Here is a 15,932-nt window from a genome sequence, read left to right as displayed (position 1 = left end):
CCCTTGGGTAGCTTGCTGGGGTACGAGGCCCATAGGTGGAGGGCCAGGGGGCACCCTGGGGCCTCTACTGCAAGTCCAGGGAGAGAGGTGGACCCCTGGGTAGCTTGCTGGGGTCAGAGGCCCCTAGGTGGAGGGCCAGGGGGCACCCTGAGGCCTCTACTGCAAGACCAGGGAAAGAGATGGACCCCTGGGTAGCTTGCTGGGGTCAGAGGCCTCTAGAAGGAGGGCCAGGGGGCACCCTGGGGCCTCTACTGCAAGTCTAGGGAGAGAGGTGGACCCATGGGTAGCTAGCTGGGGTAAGAGGCCCCTAAGTGGAGGGCCAGGGGGCACCCTGGGGCCTCTACTGCAAGTCCAGGGAGAGAGGTGGACCCCTGGGTAGCTTGCTGGGGTCTGAAGCCCATAGGTGGAGGGCCAGGGGGTACCCTGGGTTCTATACTTCAAGTCCAGGGAGAGAGGTGGACCCTTGGGTAGCTTCCTAAGGTTAGAGGCCCCTAAGTGGATGGCCAGAGGGCACCCTGGGGACTATCGTGCAAGTCCAGGGAGAGAGGTGGACCCCTGGGTAGCTTGCTGGGGTACAAGGCCTCTAGGTGGAGGGCCAGGGGGCACCCTGGGGCCTATCTTGCAAGTCCAGGGAGTAAGGTGGACCCCTGAGTAGCTTGCTGGGGTACGAGGCCCCTAGGTGGAGGGCCAGGGGGCACCCTGGGGCCTCTACTGCAAGGCCAGGGAGAGAGGTGGACCCCTTGGTAGCTTGCTTGGGTCAGAGACCCCTAGGTGGAGGGCCAGGGGGCACCTTGGGGCCTCTACTGAAAGTCTAGGTAGAGAGGTGGACCCCTGGGTAGCTTGCTGGGGTCAGAGGCCTCTAGGTGGAGGGCCAAGGGGCTTCCTGGGGCCTCTACTGCAAGTCCAGGGAGAGAGGTGGACCCCTGGGTAGCTTGCTGGGGTCAGAGGCCTCTAGGTGGAGGGCCAAGGGGCACCCTGGGGCCTATACTGCAAGTCCAGGGAGAGAGGTGGACCCCTGGGTAGCTTGCTGGGGTCAGAGGCCTCTAGGTGGAGGGCCAAGGGGCACCCTGGGGCCTATACTGCAAGTCCAGGGAGAGAGGTGGACCCCTGGGTAGCTTGCTGGGGTCTGTAGCCCATAGGTGGAGGGTCAGGAGGTACCCTAGGGCCTCTACTGCAAGTCCAGGGAGAGAGGTGGACCCCTGGGTAGCTTGCTGGGGTCAGAGGCAAATAGGTGGAGGACCAGGGGGCACCCTAGGGTCTACACTGCAAGTCCAGGGAGAGAGGTGGACCCCTGGGTAGCTTCCTAAGGTCAGAGGCCCCTAGGTGGAGGGCCAGGGGGCACCCTGGGGCCTATCCTGCAAGTCCAGGGAGAGATGTGGACCCCTGGGTAGCTTGCTGGGGTACGAGGCCCCTAGGTGGAGGGCCAGGGGGCACCCTGGGGCCTCTACTGCAAGTCCAGGGAGAGAGGAGGACCCCTGGGTAGCTTGCTGGGGTCAGAGGCAACTAGGTGGAGGGACAGGGGTACACTGGGGCCTAGACTGCAAGTCCAGGGAGAGAGGTGGACCCCTGGGTAGCTTCCTGAGGTCAAAGGCCCCTAGGTGGAGGGCCAGGGGGCACCCTGGGGCCTATCCTGCAAGTCCAAGGAGAGAGGTGGACCCCTGGGTTGCTTGCTGGGGTACGAGGCCCCTAGTTGGAGGGCCAGGGGGCACCCTGGGGCCTCTACTGCAAGCCCAGGGAGAGAGGTGGACCCCTGGTTAGCTTGCTGGGGTCAGAGGCCCCTAAGTGGAGGGCCAGGGGGCACCCTAGGGCCTCTACTGCAAGACCAGGGAGAGAGGTGGACCCCTGGGTAGTTTGCTGGGGTCAGAGGCCCCTGGGCGGAGGGACAGGGGGCTTCCTGGGGCCTCTACTGCAAGTCCAGGGAGAAAGGTGGACCCCTGGGTAGCTTGCTAGGGTTAGAGGCCCCTAGGTGGAGGTCAAGGGGGCACCCTGGGGCCTTTACTGCAATCCCAGGGAGAGTTGTGGACCCTTGTGTAGCTTGCTGGGGTCAGAGGCCGCTTGGTGGAGGGTCAGGGGGCACCCTGGGGCCTATTCTGCAAGTCCAGGGAGAGAGGTGGACCTCTGGGTAGCTTGCTGGGGTCAGAGGCCCCTAGGTGGAGGGCCAGGGGGCACCCTGGGGCCTATCCTGCAAGTCCAGGGAGAGAGGTGGACCCCTGGGTAGCTTGCTGGGGTACGAGGCCCCTAGGTGGAGGGCCAGGGGGCACCCTGGGGCCTCTACTGCAAGTCCAGGGAGAGAGGTGGACCCCTGGGTAGCTTGCTGGGGTCAGAGGCCCCTAGGTGGAGGGCCAGGGGGCACCCTGGGGCCTCTACTGCAAGTCCAGGGAGAGAGGTGGACCCCTGGGTAGCTTGCTGGGGTCAGAGGCCCCTAGGTGGAGGGCCAGGGGGCACCCTGGGGCCTCTACTGCAAGTCCAGGGAAAGAGGTGGACCCCTGGGTAGCTTGCTGGGGTCAGAGGCCTCTAGGTGGAGGGCCAGGGGGCATCCTGGGGCCTCTACTGCAAGTCCAGGGAGAGAGGTGGACCCCTGGGTAGCTTGCTGGGGTCTGAAGCCCATAGGTGGAGGGCCAGGGGGTACCCTGGGGCCTATACTTCAAGTCCAGGGAGAGAGGTGGACCCTTGGGTAGCTTCCTAAGGTTAGAGGCCCCTAGGTGGAGGGCCAGAGGGCACCCTGGGGACTATCGTGCAAGTCCAGGGAGAGAGGTGGACCCCTGGGTAGCTTGCTGGGGTACAAGGCCTCTAGGTGGAGGGTCAGGGGGCACCCTGGGGCCTCTACTGCAAGGCCAGGGAGAGAGGTGGACCCCCTGGTAGCTTGCTTGGGTCAGAGACCCCTAGGTGGAGGGCCAGGGGGCAGCTTGGGGCCTCTACTGCAAGTCTAGGTAGAGAGGTGGACCCCTGGGTAGCTTGCTGGGGTCAGAGGCCTCTAGGTGGAGGGCCAAGGGGCTTCCTGGGGCCTCTACTGCAAGTCCAGGGAGAGAGGTGTACCCCTGGGTAGCTTGCTGGGGTCAGAGGCCTCTAGGTGGAGGGCCAAGGGGCACCCTGAGGCCTATACTGCAAGTCCAGGGAGAGAGGTGGACCCCTGGGTAGCTTGCTGGGGTCTGTAGCCCATAGGTGGAGGTCCAGGGGGTACCCTGGGGCCTATACTGCAAGTCCAGGGAGAGAGGTGGACCCCTGGGTAGCTTCCTAATGTCAGAGGCCCCTAGGTGGAGGGCCAGGGGGCACCCTGGGGCCTCTACTGCAAGTCCAGGGAGAGAGGTGGACCCCTGGGTAGCTTCCTGGGGTCAGAGTCCCTTAGGAGGAGGGTCAGGAGGTACCCTAGGGCCTCTACTGCAAGTCCAGGGAGAGAGGTGGACCCCTGGGTAGCTTGCTGGGGTCAGAGGCAAATAGGTGGAGGACCAGGGGGCACCCTAGGGTCTACACTGCAAGTCCAGGGAGAGAGGTGGACCCCTGGGTAGCTTCCTAAGGCCAGAGGCCCCTAGGTGGAGGGCCAGGGGGCACCCTGGGGCCTATACTGCAAGTCCAGGGAGAGAGGTGGACCCCTGGGTAGCTTGCTGGGGTACGAGTCCCCTAGGTGGAGGGCCAGGGGGCACCCTGGGGCCTCTACTGCAAGTCCAGGGAGAGAGGTGGACCCCTGGGTAGCTTCCTGGGGTCAGAGTCCCCTAGGTGGAGGGTCAGGAGGTACCCTAGGGCCTGTACTGCAAGTCCAGGGAGAGAGGTGGACCCCTGGGTAGCTTGCTGGGGTCAGAGGCAAATAGGTGGAGGACCAGGGGGCACCCTAGGGTCTACACTGCAAGTCCAGGGAGAGAGGTGGACCCCTGGGTAGCTTCCTAAGGTCAGAGGCCCCTAGGTGGAGGGCCAGGGGGCACCCTGGGGCCTATCCTGCAAGTCCAGGGAGAGATGTGGACCCCTGGGTAGCTTGCTGGGGTACGAGGCCCCTAGGTGGAGGGCCAGGGGTACACTGGGGCCTAGACTGCAAGTCCAGGGAGAGAGGTGGACCCCTGGGTAGCTTCCTGAGGTCAAAGGCCCCTAGGTGGAGGGCCAGGGGGCACCCTGGGGCCTATCCTGCAAGTCCAAGGAGAGAGGTGGACCCCTGGGTTGCTTGCTGGGGTACGAGGCCCCTAGTTGGAGGGCCAGGGGGCACCCTGGGGCCTCTACTGCAAGCCCAGGGAGAGAGGTGGACCCCTGGTTAGCTTGCTGGGGTCAGAAGCCCCTTGGTCTATGGCCAGGGGGCACCCTGGGGCCTATACTGCAAGTCCAGGGAGAGAGGTGGACCCATGGGTAGCTTGCTGGGGTCAGAGGCCCCTAGGTGGAGGGCCAGGGGCTTCCTGGGGCCTCTACTGCAAGTCTAGGCAGAGAGGTGGACCCCTGGGTAGCTTGCTGGGGTCAGAGGCCCCTAGGTGGAGGGCCAGGGGGCACCCTGGGGCCTCTACTGCAAGTCCAGGGAAAGAGGTGGACCCCTGGGTAGCTTGCTGGGGTCTGAAGCCCATAGGTGGAGGGCCAGGGGGTACCCTGGGGCCTATACTTCAAGTCCAGGGAGAGAGGTGGACCCTTGGGTAGCTTCCTAAGGTTAGAGGCCCCTAGGTGGAGGGCCAGAGGGCACCCTGGGGACTATCGTGCAAGTCCAGGGAGAGAGGTGGACCCCTGGGTAGCTTGCTGGGGTACAAGGCCTCTAGGTGGAGGGCCAGGGGGCACCCTGGGGCCTATCTTGCAAGTCCAGGGAGTAAGGTGGACCCCTGAGTAGCTTGCTGGGGTACGAGGCCCCTAGGTGGAGGGCCAGGGGGCACCCTGGGGCCTCTACTGCAAGTCCAGGGAGAGAGGTGGACCCCTGGGTAGCTTGCTGGGGTCTGAAGCCCATAGGTGGAGGGCCAGGGGGCACCCTGGGGCCTCTACTGCAAGTCTAGGGAGAGAGGTGGACCCATGGGTAGCTAGCTGGGGTAAGAGGCCCCTAAGTGGAGGGCCAGGGGCTTCCTGGGGCCTCTACTGCAAGTCTAGGCAGAGAGGTGGACCCCTGGGTAGCTTGCTGGGGTCAGAGGCCCCTAGGTGGAGGGCCAGGGGGCACCCTGGGGCCTCTACTGCAAGTTCAGGGAAAGAGGTGGACCCCTGGGTAGCTTGCTGGGGTCAGAGGCCTCTAGGTGGAGGGCCAGGGGGCACCCTGGGGCCTCTACTGCAAGTCTAGGGAGAGAGGTGGACCCATGGGTAGCTAGCTGGTGTAAGAGGCCCCTAAGTGGAGGGCCAGGGGGCACCCTGGGGCCTCTACTGCAAGTCCAGGGATAGAGGTGGACCCCTGGGTAGCTTGCTGGGGTCTGAAGCCCATAGGTGGAGGGCCAGGGGGTACCCTGGGGCCTATACTTCAAGTCCAGGGAGAGAGGTGGACCCTTGGGTAGCTTCCTAAGGTTAGAGGCCCCTAGGTGGAGGGCCAGAGGGCACCCTGGGGACTATCGTGCAAGTCCAGGGAGAGAGGTGGACCCCTGGGTAGCTTGCTGGGGTACAAGGCCTCTAGGTGGAGGGCCAGGGGGCACCCTGGGGCCTATCTTGCAAGTCCAGGGAGTAAGGTGGACCCCTGAGTAGCTTGCTGGGGTACGAGGCCCCTAGGTGGAGGGCCAGGGGGCACCCTGGGGCCTCTACTGCAAGTCCAGGGAGAGAGGTGGACCCCTGGGTAGTTTGCTGGGGTCAGAGGCCCCTAGGCGGAGGGACAGGGGGCTTCCTGGGGCCTCTACTGCAAGTCCAGGGAGAAAGGTTGACCCCTGGGTAGCTTGCTAGGGTCAGAGGCCCCTAGGTGGAGGGCCAAGGGGGCACCCTGGGGCCTATCCTGCAAGTCCAGAGAGAGACGTGGACCCCTGGGTAGCTTGCTGGGGTACGAGTCCCCTAGGTGGAGGGCCAGGGGGCACCCTGGGGCCTCTACTGCAAGTCCAGGGAGAGAGGTGGACCCCTGGGTAGCTTCTTGGGGTCAGAGTCCCCTAGGTGGAGGGTCAGGAGGTACCCTAGGGCCTCTACTGCAAGTCCAGGGAGAGAGGTGGACCCTTGGGTAGCTTCCTAAGGTTAGAGGCCCATAGGTGGAGGGCCAGAGGGCACCCTGGGGACTATCGTGCAAGTCCAGGGAGAAAGGTGGACCCCTGGGTAGCTTGCTGGGGTACAAGGCCTCTAGGTGGAGGGCCAGGGGGCACCCTGGGGCCTATCTTGCAAGTCCAGGGAGTAAGGTGGACCCCTGAGTAGCTTGCTGGGGTACAAGGCCCCTAGGTGGAGGGCCAGGGGGCACCCTGGGGCCTCTACTGCAAGTCCAGCGAGAGAGGTGGACCCCTGGGTAGCTTGCTGGGGTCTGAAGCCCATAGGTGGAGGGCCAGGGGGCACCCTGGGGCCTCTACTGCAAGTCTAGGGAGAGAGGTGGACCCATGGGTAGCTAGCTGGGGTAAGAGGCCCCTAAGTGGAGGGCCAGGGGGCACCCTGGGGCCTCTACTGCAAGTCCAGGGAGAAAGGTGGACCCCTGGGTAGCTTGCTAGGGTCAGAGGCCCCTAGGTGGAGGTCAAGGGGGCACCCTGGGGCCTTTACTGCAATCCCAGGGAAAGTTGTGGACCCTTGTGTAGTTTGCTGGGGTCAGAGGCCCCTTGGTGGAGGGTCAGGGGGCACCCTGGGGCCTATTCTGCAAGTCCAGGGAGAGAGGTGGACCTCTGGGTAGCTTGCTGGGGTCAGAGGCCCCTAGGTGGAGGGCCAGGGGGCACCCTATGGCCTATCCTAAAAGTCCAGGGAGAGAGGTGGACCCCCTAGGTAGCTTGCTGGGGTACGAGGCCCCTAGGTGGAGGGCCAGGGGGCACCCTGGGGCCTCTACTGCAAGTCCAGGGAGAGAGGTGGACCCCTGGGTAGCTTGCTAGGGTCAGAGGCCCCTAGGTGGAGGGCCAGGGGGCACCCTGGGGCCTCTACTGCAAGCCCAGGGAGAGAGGTGGACGCCTGGTCAGCTTGCTGGGGTCGGAAGCCCCTTGGTCTATGGCCAGGGGGCACCCTGGGGCCTATACTGCAAGTCCAGTGAGAGAGGTGGACCCATGGGTAGCTTACTGGGGTCAGAGGCCCCTAGGTGGGGGGCCAGGGGCTTCCTGGGGCCTCTACTGCAAGTCCAGGGAGAGAGGTGGACCCCTGGGTAGCTTGCTGGTGTCAGAGGCAACTAGGTGGAGGGACAAGGGGTATCCTGGAGCATATACTGCAAGTCCAGGGAGAGAGGTGGACCCCTGGGTAGCTTCCTGAGGTCAAAGGCCCCTTGGTGGAGGGTCAGGGGGCACCCTGGGGCCTATTCTGCAAGTCCAGGGAGAGAGGTGGACCTCTGGGTAGCTTGCTGGGGTCAGAGGCCCCTAGGTGGAGGGCCAGGGGGCACCCTGGGGCCTATCCTGCAAGTTCAGGGAGAGAGGTGGACCCCTGGGTAGCTTGCTGGGGTACGAGTCCCCTAGGTGGAGGGCCAGGGGGCACCCTGGGGCCTCTACTGCTAGTCCAGGGAGAGAGGTGGACCCCTGGGTAGCTTCCTGGGGTCAGAGTCCCCTAGGTGGAGGCTCAGGAGGTACCCTAGGGCCTCTACTGCAAGTCCAGGGAGAGAGGTGGACCCCTGGGTAGCTTGCTGGGGTCAGAGGCAACTAGGTGGAGGGCCAGGGGGCACCCTAGGGTCTACACCGCAAGTCCAGGGAGAGAGGTGGACCCCTGGGTAGCTTCCTAAGGTCAGAGGCCCCTAGGTGGAGGGCCAGGGGGCACCCTGGGGCCTATCCTGCAAGTCCAGGGAGAGTTGTGGACCCCTGGGTAGCTTGCTGGTGTCTGTAGCCCATAGGTGGAGGGACAGGGGTACCCTGGGGCCTAGACTGCAAGTCCAGGGAGAGAGGTGAACCCCTGGGTAGCTTCCTGAGGTCAAAGGCCCCTAGGTGTAGGGCCAGGGGGCACCCTGGGGCCTATCCTGCAAGTCCAAGGAGAGAGGTGGACCGCTGGGTTGCTTGCTGGGGTACAAGGCCCATAGTTGGAGGGCCAGGGGGCACCCTGGGGACTCTACTGCAAGCCCAGGGAGAGAGGTGGACCCCTGGTTAGCTTGCTGGGGTCGGAAGCCCCTTGGTCTATGGCCAGGGGGCACCCTGGGGCCTATACTGCAAGTCCAGTGAGAGAGGTGGACCCATGGGAAGCTTACTGGGGTCAGAGGCCCCTAGGTGGGGGGCCAGGGGCCTTTCTGGGGCCTCTACTGCAAGTCCAGGGAGAGAGGTGGACCCCTGGGTAGCTTGCTGGTGTCAGAGGCAACTAGGTGGAGGGACAGGGGGTATCCTGGGGCCTATATCGCAAGTCCAGGGAGAGAGGTGGACCCCTGGGTAGCTTCCTGAGGTCAGAGGCCCCTAGGTGGAGGGCCAGGGCGCACCCTGGGGCCTATCCTGCAAGTCCAGGGAGAGAGGTGGACCCCTGGGTAGCTTGCTGGGGTACGAGGCTACCCTAGGTGGAGGGCCAGGGGGCACCCTGGGGCCTCTACTGCAAGTCCAGGGAGAGAGGAGGACCCCTGGGTAGCTTGCTGGGGTCAGAGGCAACTAGGTGGAGGGACAGGGGTACCCTGGGGCCTAGACTGCAAGTCCAGGGAGAGAGGTGAACCCCTGGGTAGCTTCCTAAGGTCAAAGGCCCCTAGGTGGAGGGCCAGGGGGCACCCTCGGGCCTATCCTGCAAGTCCAAGGAGAGAGGTGGACCGCTGGGTTGCTTGCTGGGGTACGAGGCCCATAGTTGGAGGGCCAGGGGGCACCCTGGGGCCTCTACTGCAAGCCCAGGGAGAGAGGTGGACGCCTGGTTAGCTTGCTGGGGTCGGAAGCCCCTTGGTCTATGGCCAGGGGGCACCCTGGGCCTATACTGCAAGTCCAGTGAGAGAGGTGGACCCATGGGTAGCTTACTGGGGTCAGAGGCCCCTAGGTGGGGGGCCAGGGAATTCCTGGGGCCTCTACTGCAAGTCCAGGGAGAGAGGTGGACCCCTGGGTAGCTTGCTGGTGTCAGAGGCAACTAGGTGGAGGGACAAGGGGTATCCTGGGGCATATACTGCAAGTCCAGGGAGAGAGGTGGACCCCTGGGTAGCTTCCTGAGGTCAAAGGCCCCTTGGTGGAGGGTCAGGGGGCACCCTGGGGCCTATTCTGCAAGTCCAGGGAGAGAGGTGGACCTCTGGGTAGCTTGCTGGGGTCAGAGGCCCCTAGGTGGAGGGCCAGGGGGCACCCTGGGGCCTATCCTGCAAGTTCAGGGAGAGAGGTGGACCCCTGGGTAGCTTGCTGGGGTACAAGTCCCCTAGGTGGAGGGCCAGAGGGCACCCTGGGGCCTCTACTGCTAGTCCAAGGAGAGAGGTGGACCCCTGGGTAGCTTCCTGGCGTCAGAGTCCCCTAGGTGGAGGGTCAGGAGGTACCCTAGGGCCTCTACTGCAAGTCCAGGGAGAGAGGTGGATCCCTGGGTAGCTTGCTGGGGTCAGAGGCAACTAGGTGGAGAGCCAGGGGGCACCCTAGGGTCTACACTGCAAGTCCAGGGAGAGAGGTGGACCCCTGGGTAGCTTCCTAAGGTCAGAGGCCCCTAGGTGGAGGGCCAGGGGGCACCCTGGGGCCTATCCTGCAAGTCCAGGGAGAGTTGTGGACCCCTGGGTAGCTTGCTGGGGTCTGTAGCCCATAGGTGGAGGGACAGGGGTACCCTGGGGCCTAGACTGCAAGTCAAGGGAGAGAGGTGAACCCCTGGGTAGCTTCCTGAGGTCAAAGGCCCCTAGGTGGAGGGCCAGGGGGCACCCTGGGGCCTATCCTGCAAGTCCAAGGAGAGAGGTGGACCGCTGGGTTGCTTGCTGGGGTACAAGGCCCATAGTTGGAGGGCCAGGGGGCACCCTGGGGCCTCTACTGCAAGCCCAGGGAGAGAGGTGGACCCCTGGTTAGCTTGCTGGGGTCGGAAGCCCCTTGGTCTATGGCCAGGGGGCACCCTGGGGCCTATACTGCAAGTCCAGTGAGAGAGGTGGACCCATGGGTAGCTTACTGGGGTCAGAGGCCCCTAGGTGGGGGGCCAGGGGCCTTTCTGGGGCCTCTACTGCAAGTCCAGGGAGAGAGTTGGACCCCTGGGTAGCTTGCTGGTGTCAGAGGCAACTAGGTGGAGGGACAGGGGGTATCCTGGGGCCTATACTGCAAGTCCAAGGAGAGAGGTGGACCCCTGGGTAGCTTCCTGAGGTCAGAGGCCCCTAGGTGGAGGGCCAGGGCGCACCCTGGGGCCTATCCTGCAAGTCCAGGGAGAGAGGTGGACCCCTGGGTAGCTTGCTGGGGTACGAGGCTACCCTAGGTGGAGGGCCAGGGGGCACCCTGGGGCCTCTACTGCAAGTCCAGGGAGAGAGGAGGACCCCTGGGTAGCTTGCTGGGGTCAGAGGCAACTAGGTGGAGGGACAGGGGTACCCTGGGGCCTAGACTGCAAGTCCAGGGAGAGAGGTGAACCCCTGGGTAGCTTCCTAAGGTCAAAGGCCCCTAGGTGGAGGGCCAGGGGGCACCCTCGGGCCTATCCTGCAAGTCCAAGGAGAGAGGTGGACCGCTGGGTTGCTTGCTGGGGTACGAGGCCCATAGTTGGAGGGCCAGGGGGCACCCTGGGGCCTCTACTGCAAGCCCAGGTAGAGAGGTGGACCCCTGGTTAGCTTGCTGGGGTCGGAAGCCCCTTGGTCTATGGCCAGGGGGCACCCTGGGGCCTATACTGCAAGTCCAGTGAGAGAGGTGGACCCATGGGTAGCTTACTGGGGTCAGAGGCCCCTAGGTGGGGGGCCAGGGGCTTCCTGGGGCCTCTACTGCAAGTCCAGGGAGAGAGGTGGACCCCTGGGTAGCTTGCTGGTGTCAGAGGCAACTAGGTGGAGGGACAAGGGGTATCCTGGGGCATATACTGCAAGTCCAGGGAGAGAGGTGGACCCCTGGGTAGCTTCCTGAGGTCAAAGGCCCCTTGGTGGAGGGTCAGGGGGCACCCTGGGGCCTATTCTGCAAGTCCAGGGAGAGAGGTGGACCTCTGGGTAGCTTGCTGGGGTCAGAGGCCCCTAGGTGGAGGGCCAGGGGGCACCCTGGGGCCTATCCTGCAAGTTCAGGGAGAGAGGTGGACCCCTGGGTAGCTTGCTGGGGTACGAGGCCCATAGGTGGAGGGCCAGGGGGCACCCTGGGGCCTCTACTGCAAGTCCAGGGAGAGAGGTGGACCCCTGGGTAGCTTGCTGGGGTGAGAGGCCCCTAGGTGGTGGGCCAGGGGGCACCCTGGAACCTCTACTGCAAGTCCAGGGAAAGAGGTGGACCCCTGGGTAGCTTGCTGGGGTCAGAGGCCTCTAGGTAGAGGGCCAGGGGGCACCCTGGGGCCTCTACTGCAAGTCTAGGGAGAGAGGTGGACCCATGGGTAGCTAGCTGGGGTAAGAGGCCCCTAAGTGGAGGGCCAGGGGGCACCCTGGGGCCTCTACTGCAAGTCAAGGGAGAGAGGTGGACCCCTGGGTAGCTTGCTGGGGTCTGAAGCCCATAGGTGGAGGGCCAGGGGGTACCCTGGGGCCTATACTTCAAGTCCAGGCAGAGAGATGGACCCTTGGGTAGCTTCCTAAGGTTAGAGGCCCCTAGGTGGAGGGCCAGAGGGCACCCTGGGGACTATCGTGCAAGTCCAGGGAGAAAGGTGGACCCCTGGGTAGCTTGCTGGGGTACAAGGCCTCTAGGTGGAGGGCCAGGGGGCACCCTGGGGCCTATCTTGCAAGTCCAGGGAGTAAGGTGGACCCCTGAGTAGCTTGCTGGGGTACAAGGCCCCTAGGTGGAGGGCCAGGGGGCACCCTGGGGCCTCTACTGCAAGTCCAGGGAGAGAGGTGGACCCCTGGGTAGCTTGCTGGGGTCTGAAGCCCATAGGTGGAGGGCCAGGGGGCACCCTGGGGCCTCTACTGCAAGTCTAGGGAGAGAGGTGGACCCATGGGTAGCTAGCTGGGGTAAGAGGCCCCTAAGTGGAGGGCCAGGGGGCACCCTGGGGCCTCTACTGCAAGTCCAGGGAGAAAGGTGGACCCCTGGGTAGCTTTCTAGGGTCAGAAGCCCCTAGGTGGAGGTCAAGGGGGCACCCTGGGGCCTTTACTGCAATCCCAGGGAGAGTTGTGGACCCTTGTGTAGTTTGCTGGGGTCAGAGGCCCCTTGGTGGAGGGTCAGGGGGCACCCTGGGGCCTATTCTGCAAGTCCAGGGAGAGAGGTGGACCTCTGGGTAGCTTGCTGGGGTCAGAGGCCCCTAGGTGGAGGGCCAGGGGGCACCCTGGGGCCTATCCTAAAAGTCCAGGGAGAGAGGTGGACCCCTGGGTAGCTTGCTGGGGTACGAGGCCCCTAGGTGGAGGGCCAGGGGGCACCCTGGGGCCTCTACTGCAAGTCCAGGGAGAGAGGTGGACCCTTGGGTAGCTTCCTAAGGTTAGAGGCCCCTAGGTGGAGGGCCAGAGGGCACCCTGGGGACTATCGTGCAAGTCCAGGGAGAAAGGTGGACCCCTGGGTAGCTTGCTGGGGTACAAGGCCTCTAGGTGGAGGGCCAGGGGGCACCCTGGGGCCTATCTTGCAAGTCCAGGGAGTAAGGTGGACCCCTGAGTAGCTTGCTGGGGTACAAGGCCCCTAGGTGGAGGGCCAGGGGGCACCCTGGGGCCTCTACTGCAAGTCCAGCGAGAGAGGTGGACCCCTGGGTAGCTTGCTGGGGTCTGAAGCCCATAGGTGGAGGGCCAGGGGGCACCCTGGGGCCTCTACTGCAAGTCTAGGGAGAGAGGTGGACCCATGGGTAGCTAGCTGGGGTAAGAGGCCCCTAAGTGGAGGGCCAGGGGGCACCCTGGGGCCTATTCTGCAAGTCCAGGGAGAGAGGTGGACCTCTGGGTAGCTTGCTGGGGCCAGAGGCCCCTAGGTGGAGGGCCAGGGGGCACCCTGGGGCCTATCCTGCAAGTCCAGGGAGAGAGGTGGACCCCTGGGTAGCTTGCTGGGGTACGAGGCCCCTAGGTGGAGGGCCAGGGGGCACCCTGGGGCCTCTACTGCAAGTCCAGGGAGAGAGGTGGACCCCTGGGTAGCTTGCTGGGGTCAGAGGCCCCTAGGTGGAGGGCCAGGGGGCACCCTGGAGCCTCTACTGCAAGTCCAGGGAAAGAGGTGGACCCCTAGGTAGCTTGCTGGGGTCAGAGGCCTCGAGGTGGAGGGCCAGGGGGCACCCTGGTGCCTCTACTGCAAGTCCAGGGAGAGAGGTGGACCCCTGGGTAGCTTGCTGGGGTCTGAAGCCCATAGGTGGAGGGCCAGGGGGTACCCCGGGGCCTATACTCCAAGTCCAGGGAGAGAGGTGGACCCTTGGGTAGCTTCCTAAGGTTAGAGGCCCCTAGGTGGAGGGCCAGAGGGCACCCTGGGGACTATCGTGCAAGTCCAGGGAGAGAGGTGGACCCCTGGGTAGCTTGCTGGGGTACAAGGCCTCTAAGTGGAGGGCCAGGGGGCACCCTGGGGCCTCTACTGCAAGGCCAGTGAGAGAGGTGGACCCCTTGGTAGCTTGCTTGGGTCAGAGACCCCTAGGTGGAGGGCCAGGGGCCACCTTGGGGCCTCTACTTCAAGTCCAGGGAGAGAGGTGGACCCTTGGGTAGCTTCCTAAGGTTAGAGGCCCCTAGGTGGAGGGCCAGAGGGCACCCAGGGGACTATCGTGCAAGTCCAGGGAGAGAGGTGGACCCCTGGGTAACTTGCTGGGGTACTAGGCCTCTAGGTGGAGGGCCAGGGGGCACCCTGGGGCCTCTACTGCAAGGACAGGGAGAGAGGTGGACCCCTTGGTAGCTTGCTTGGGTCAGAGACCCCTAGGTGGAGGGCCAGGGGGCACCTTGGGGCCTCCACTGCAAGTCTAGGGAAAGAGGTGGACCCATGGGTAGCTGGCTGGGGTAAGAGGCCCCTAAGTGGAGGGCAAGGGGGCACCCTGGGGCCTCTACTGCAAGTCCAGGGAGAGAGGTGGACCCTTGGGTAGTTTGCTGGGGTCAGTGGCCCCTAGGCGGAGGGACAGGGGGCTTCCTGGGGCCTCTACTGCAAGTCCAGGGAGAGAGGTGGACCCCTGGGTAGCTTGCTGGGGTCAGAGGCCTCTAGGTGGAGGGCCAAGGGGCACCCTGGGGCCTATACTGCAAGTCCAGGGAGAGAGGTGGACCCCTGGGTAGCTTGCTGGGGTCTGTAGCCCATAGGTGGAGGGCCAGGGGGTACCCTGGGGCCTATATTGCAAGTCCAGGGAGAGAGGTGGACCCCTGGGTAGCTTCCTAAGGTCAGAGGCCCCTAGGTGGAGGGCCAGGGGGCACCCTGGGGCTTATCCTGCAAGTCCAGGGAGAGAGGTGGACCCATGGGTAGCTTGCTGGGGCACGAGGCCCCTAGGTGGACGGCCAGGGGGCACCCGGGGGCCTCTACTGCAAGTCCAGTGAGAGAGGTGGACCCCTGGGTAGCTTCCTAAGGTCAGAGGCCCCTAGGTGGAGGGCCAAGGGGGCACCCTGGGGCCTATCCTGCAAGTCCAGAGAGAGACGTGGACCCCTGGGTAGCTTGCTGGGGTACGAGTCCCCTAGGTGGAGGGCCAGGGGGCACCCTGGGGCCTCTACTGCAAGTCCAGGGAGAGAGGTGGACCCCTGGGTAGCTTCTTGGGGTCAGAGTCCCCTAGGTGGAGGGTCAGGAGGTACCCTAGGGCCTCTACTGCAAGTCCAGGGAGAGAGGTGGACCCCTGGGTAGCTTGCTGGGGTCAGAGGCATCTAGGTGGAGGGCCAGGGGGCACCCTAGGGTCTACACTGCAAGTCCAGGGAGAGAGGTGGACCCCTGGGTAGCTTCCTAAGGTCTGAGGCCCCTAGGTGGAGGGCCAGGGGGCACCCTGGGGCCTATCCTGCAAGTCCAGGGAGAGATGTGGACCCCTGGGTAGCTTGCTGGGGTACGAGGCCCCTAGGTGGAGGGCCAGGGGGCACCTTGGGGCCTCTACTGCAAGTCCAGGGAGAGAGGAGGACCCCTGGGTAGCTTGCTGGGGTCAGAGGCAACTAGGTGGAGCTACAGGGGTACCCTGGGGCCTAGAATGCAAGTCCAGGGAGAGAGGTGGACCCCTGGATAGCTTCCTGAGGTCAAAGGCCCCTAGGTGGAGGGCCAGGGGGCACCCTGGGGCCTATCCTGCAAGTCCAAGGAGAGAGGTGGACCGCTGGGTTGCTTGCTGGGGTACGAGGCCCCTAGTTGGAGGGCCAGGGGGCACCCTGGGGCCTCTACTGCAAGCCCAGGGAGAGAGGTGGACCCCTGGTTAGCTTGCTGGGGTCAGAAGCCCCTTGGTCTATGGCCAGGGGGCACCCTGGGGCCTATACTGCAAGTCCAGGGAGAGAGGTGGACCCCTGGGTAGTTTGCTGGGGTCAGAGGCCCCTAGGCGGAGGGACAGGGGGCTTCCTTGGGCCTCTACTGCAAGTCCAGGGAGAAAGGTGGAACCCGGGGTAGCTTGCTAGGGTCAGAGGCCCCTAGGTGGAGGTCAAGGGGGCACCCTGGGGCCTTTACTGCAATCCCAGGGAGAGTTGTGGACCCTTGTGTAGATTGCTGGGGTCAGAGGCCCCTTGGTGGACGGTCAGGGGGCACCCTGGGGCCTATTCTGCAAGTCCAGGGAGAGAGGTGGACCTCTGGGTAGCTTGCTGGGGTCAGAGGCCCCTAGGTGGAGGGCCAGGGGGCACCCTGGGGCCTATCCTAAAAGTCCAGGGAGAGAGGTGGACCCCTGGGTAGCTTGCTGGGGTACGAGGCCCCTAGGTGGAGGGCCAGAGGGCACCCTGGGGCCTCTACTGCAAGTCCAGGGAGAGAGGTGGACCCCTGGGTAGCTTGCTGGGGTCAGAGGCCCCTAGGTGGAGGGCCAGGGGGCACCCTGGGGCCTCTACTGCAAGTCCAGGGAAAGAGGTGGACCCCTAGGTAGCTTGCTGGGGT

The sequence above is a fragment of the Danio rerio genome, chromosome 5 (genome assembly GCF_052040795.2).
Source record: "Danio rerio strain M-AB ecotype USA chromosome 5, GRCz13ab, whole genome shotgun sequence".
Lineage (NCBI taxonomy): Eukaryota > Metazoa > Chordata > Actinopteri > Cypriniformes > Danionidae > Danio > Danio rerio.
This window is presented reverse-complemented; position numbering follows the sequence as displayed.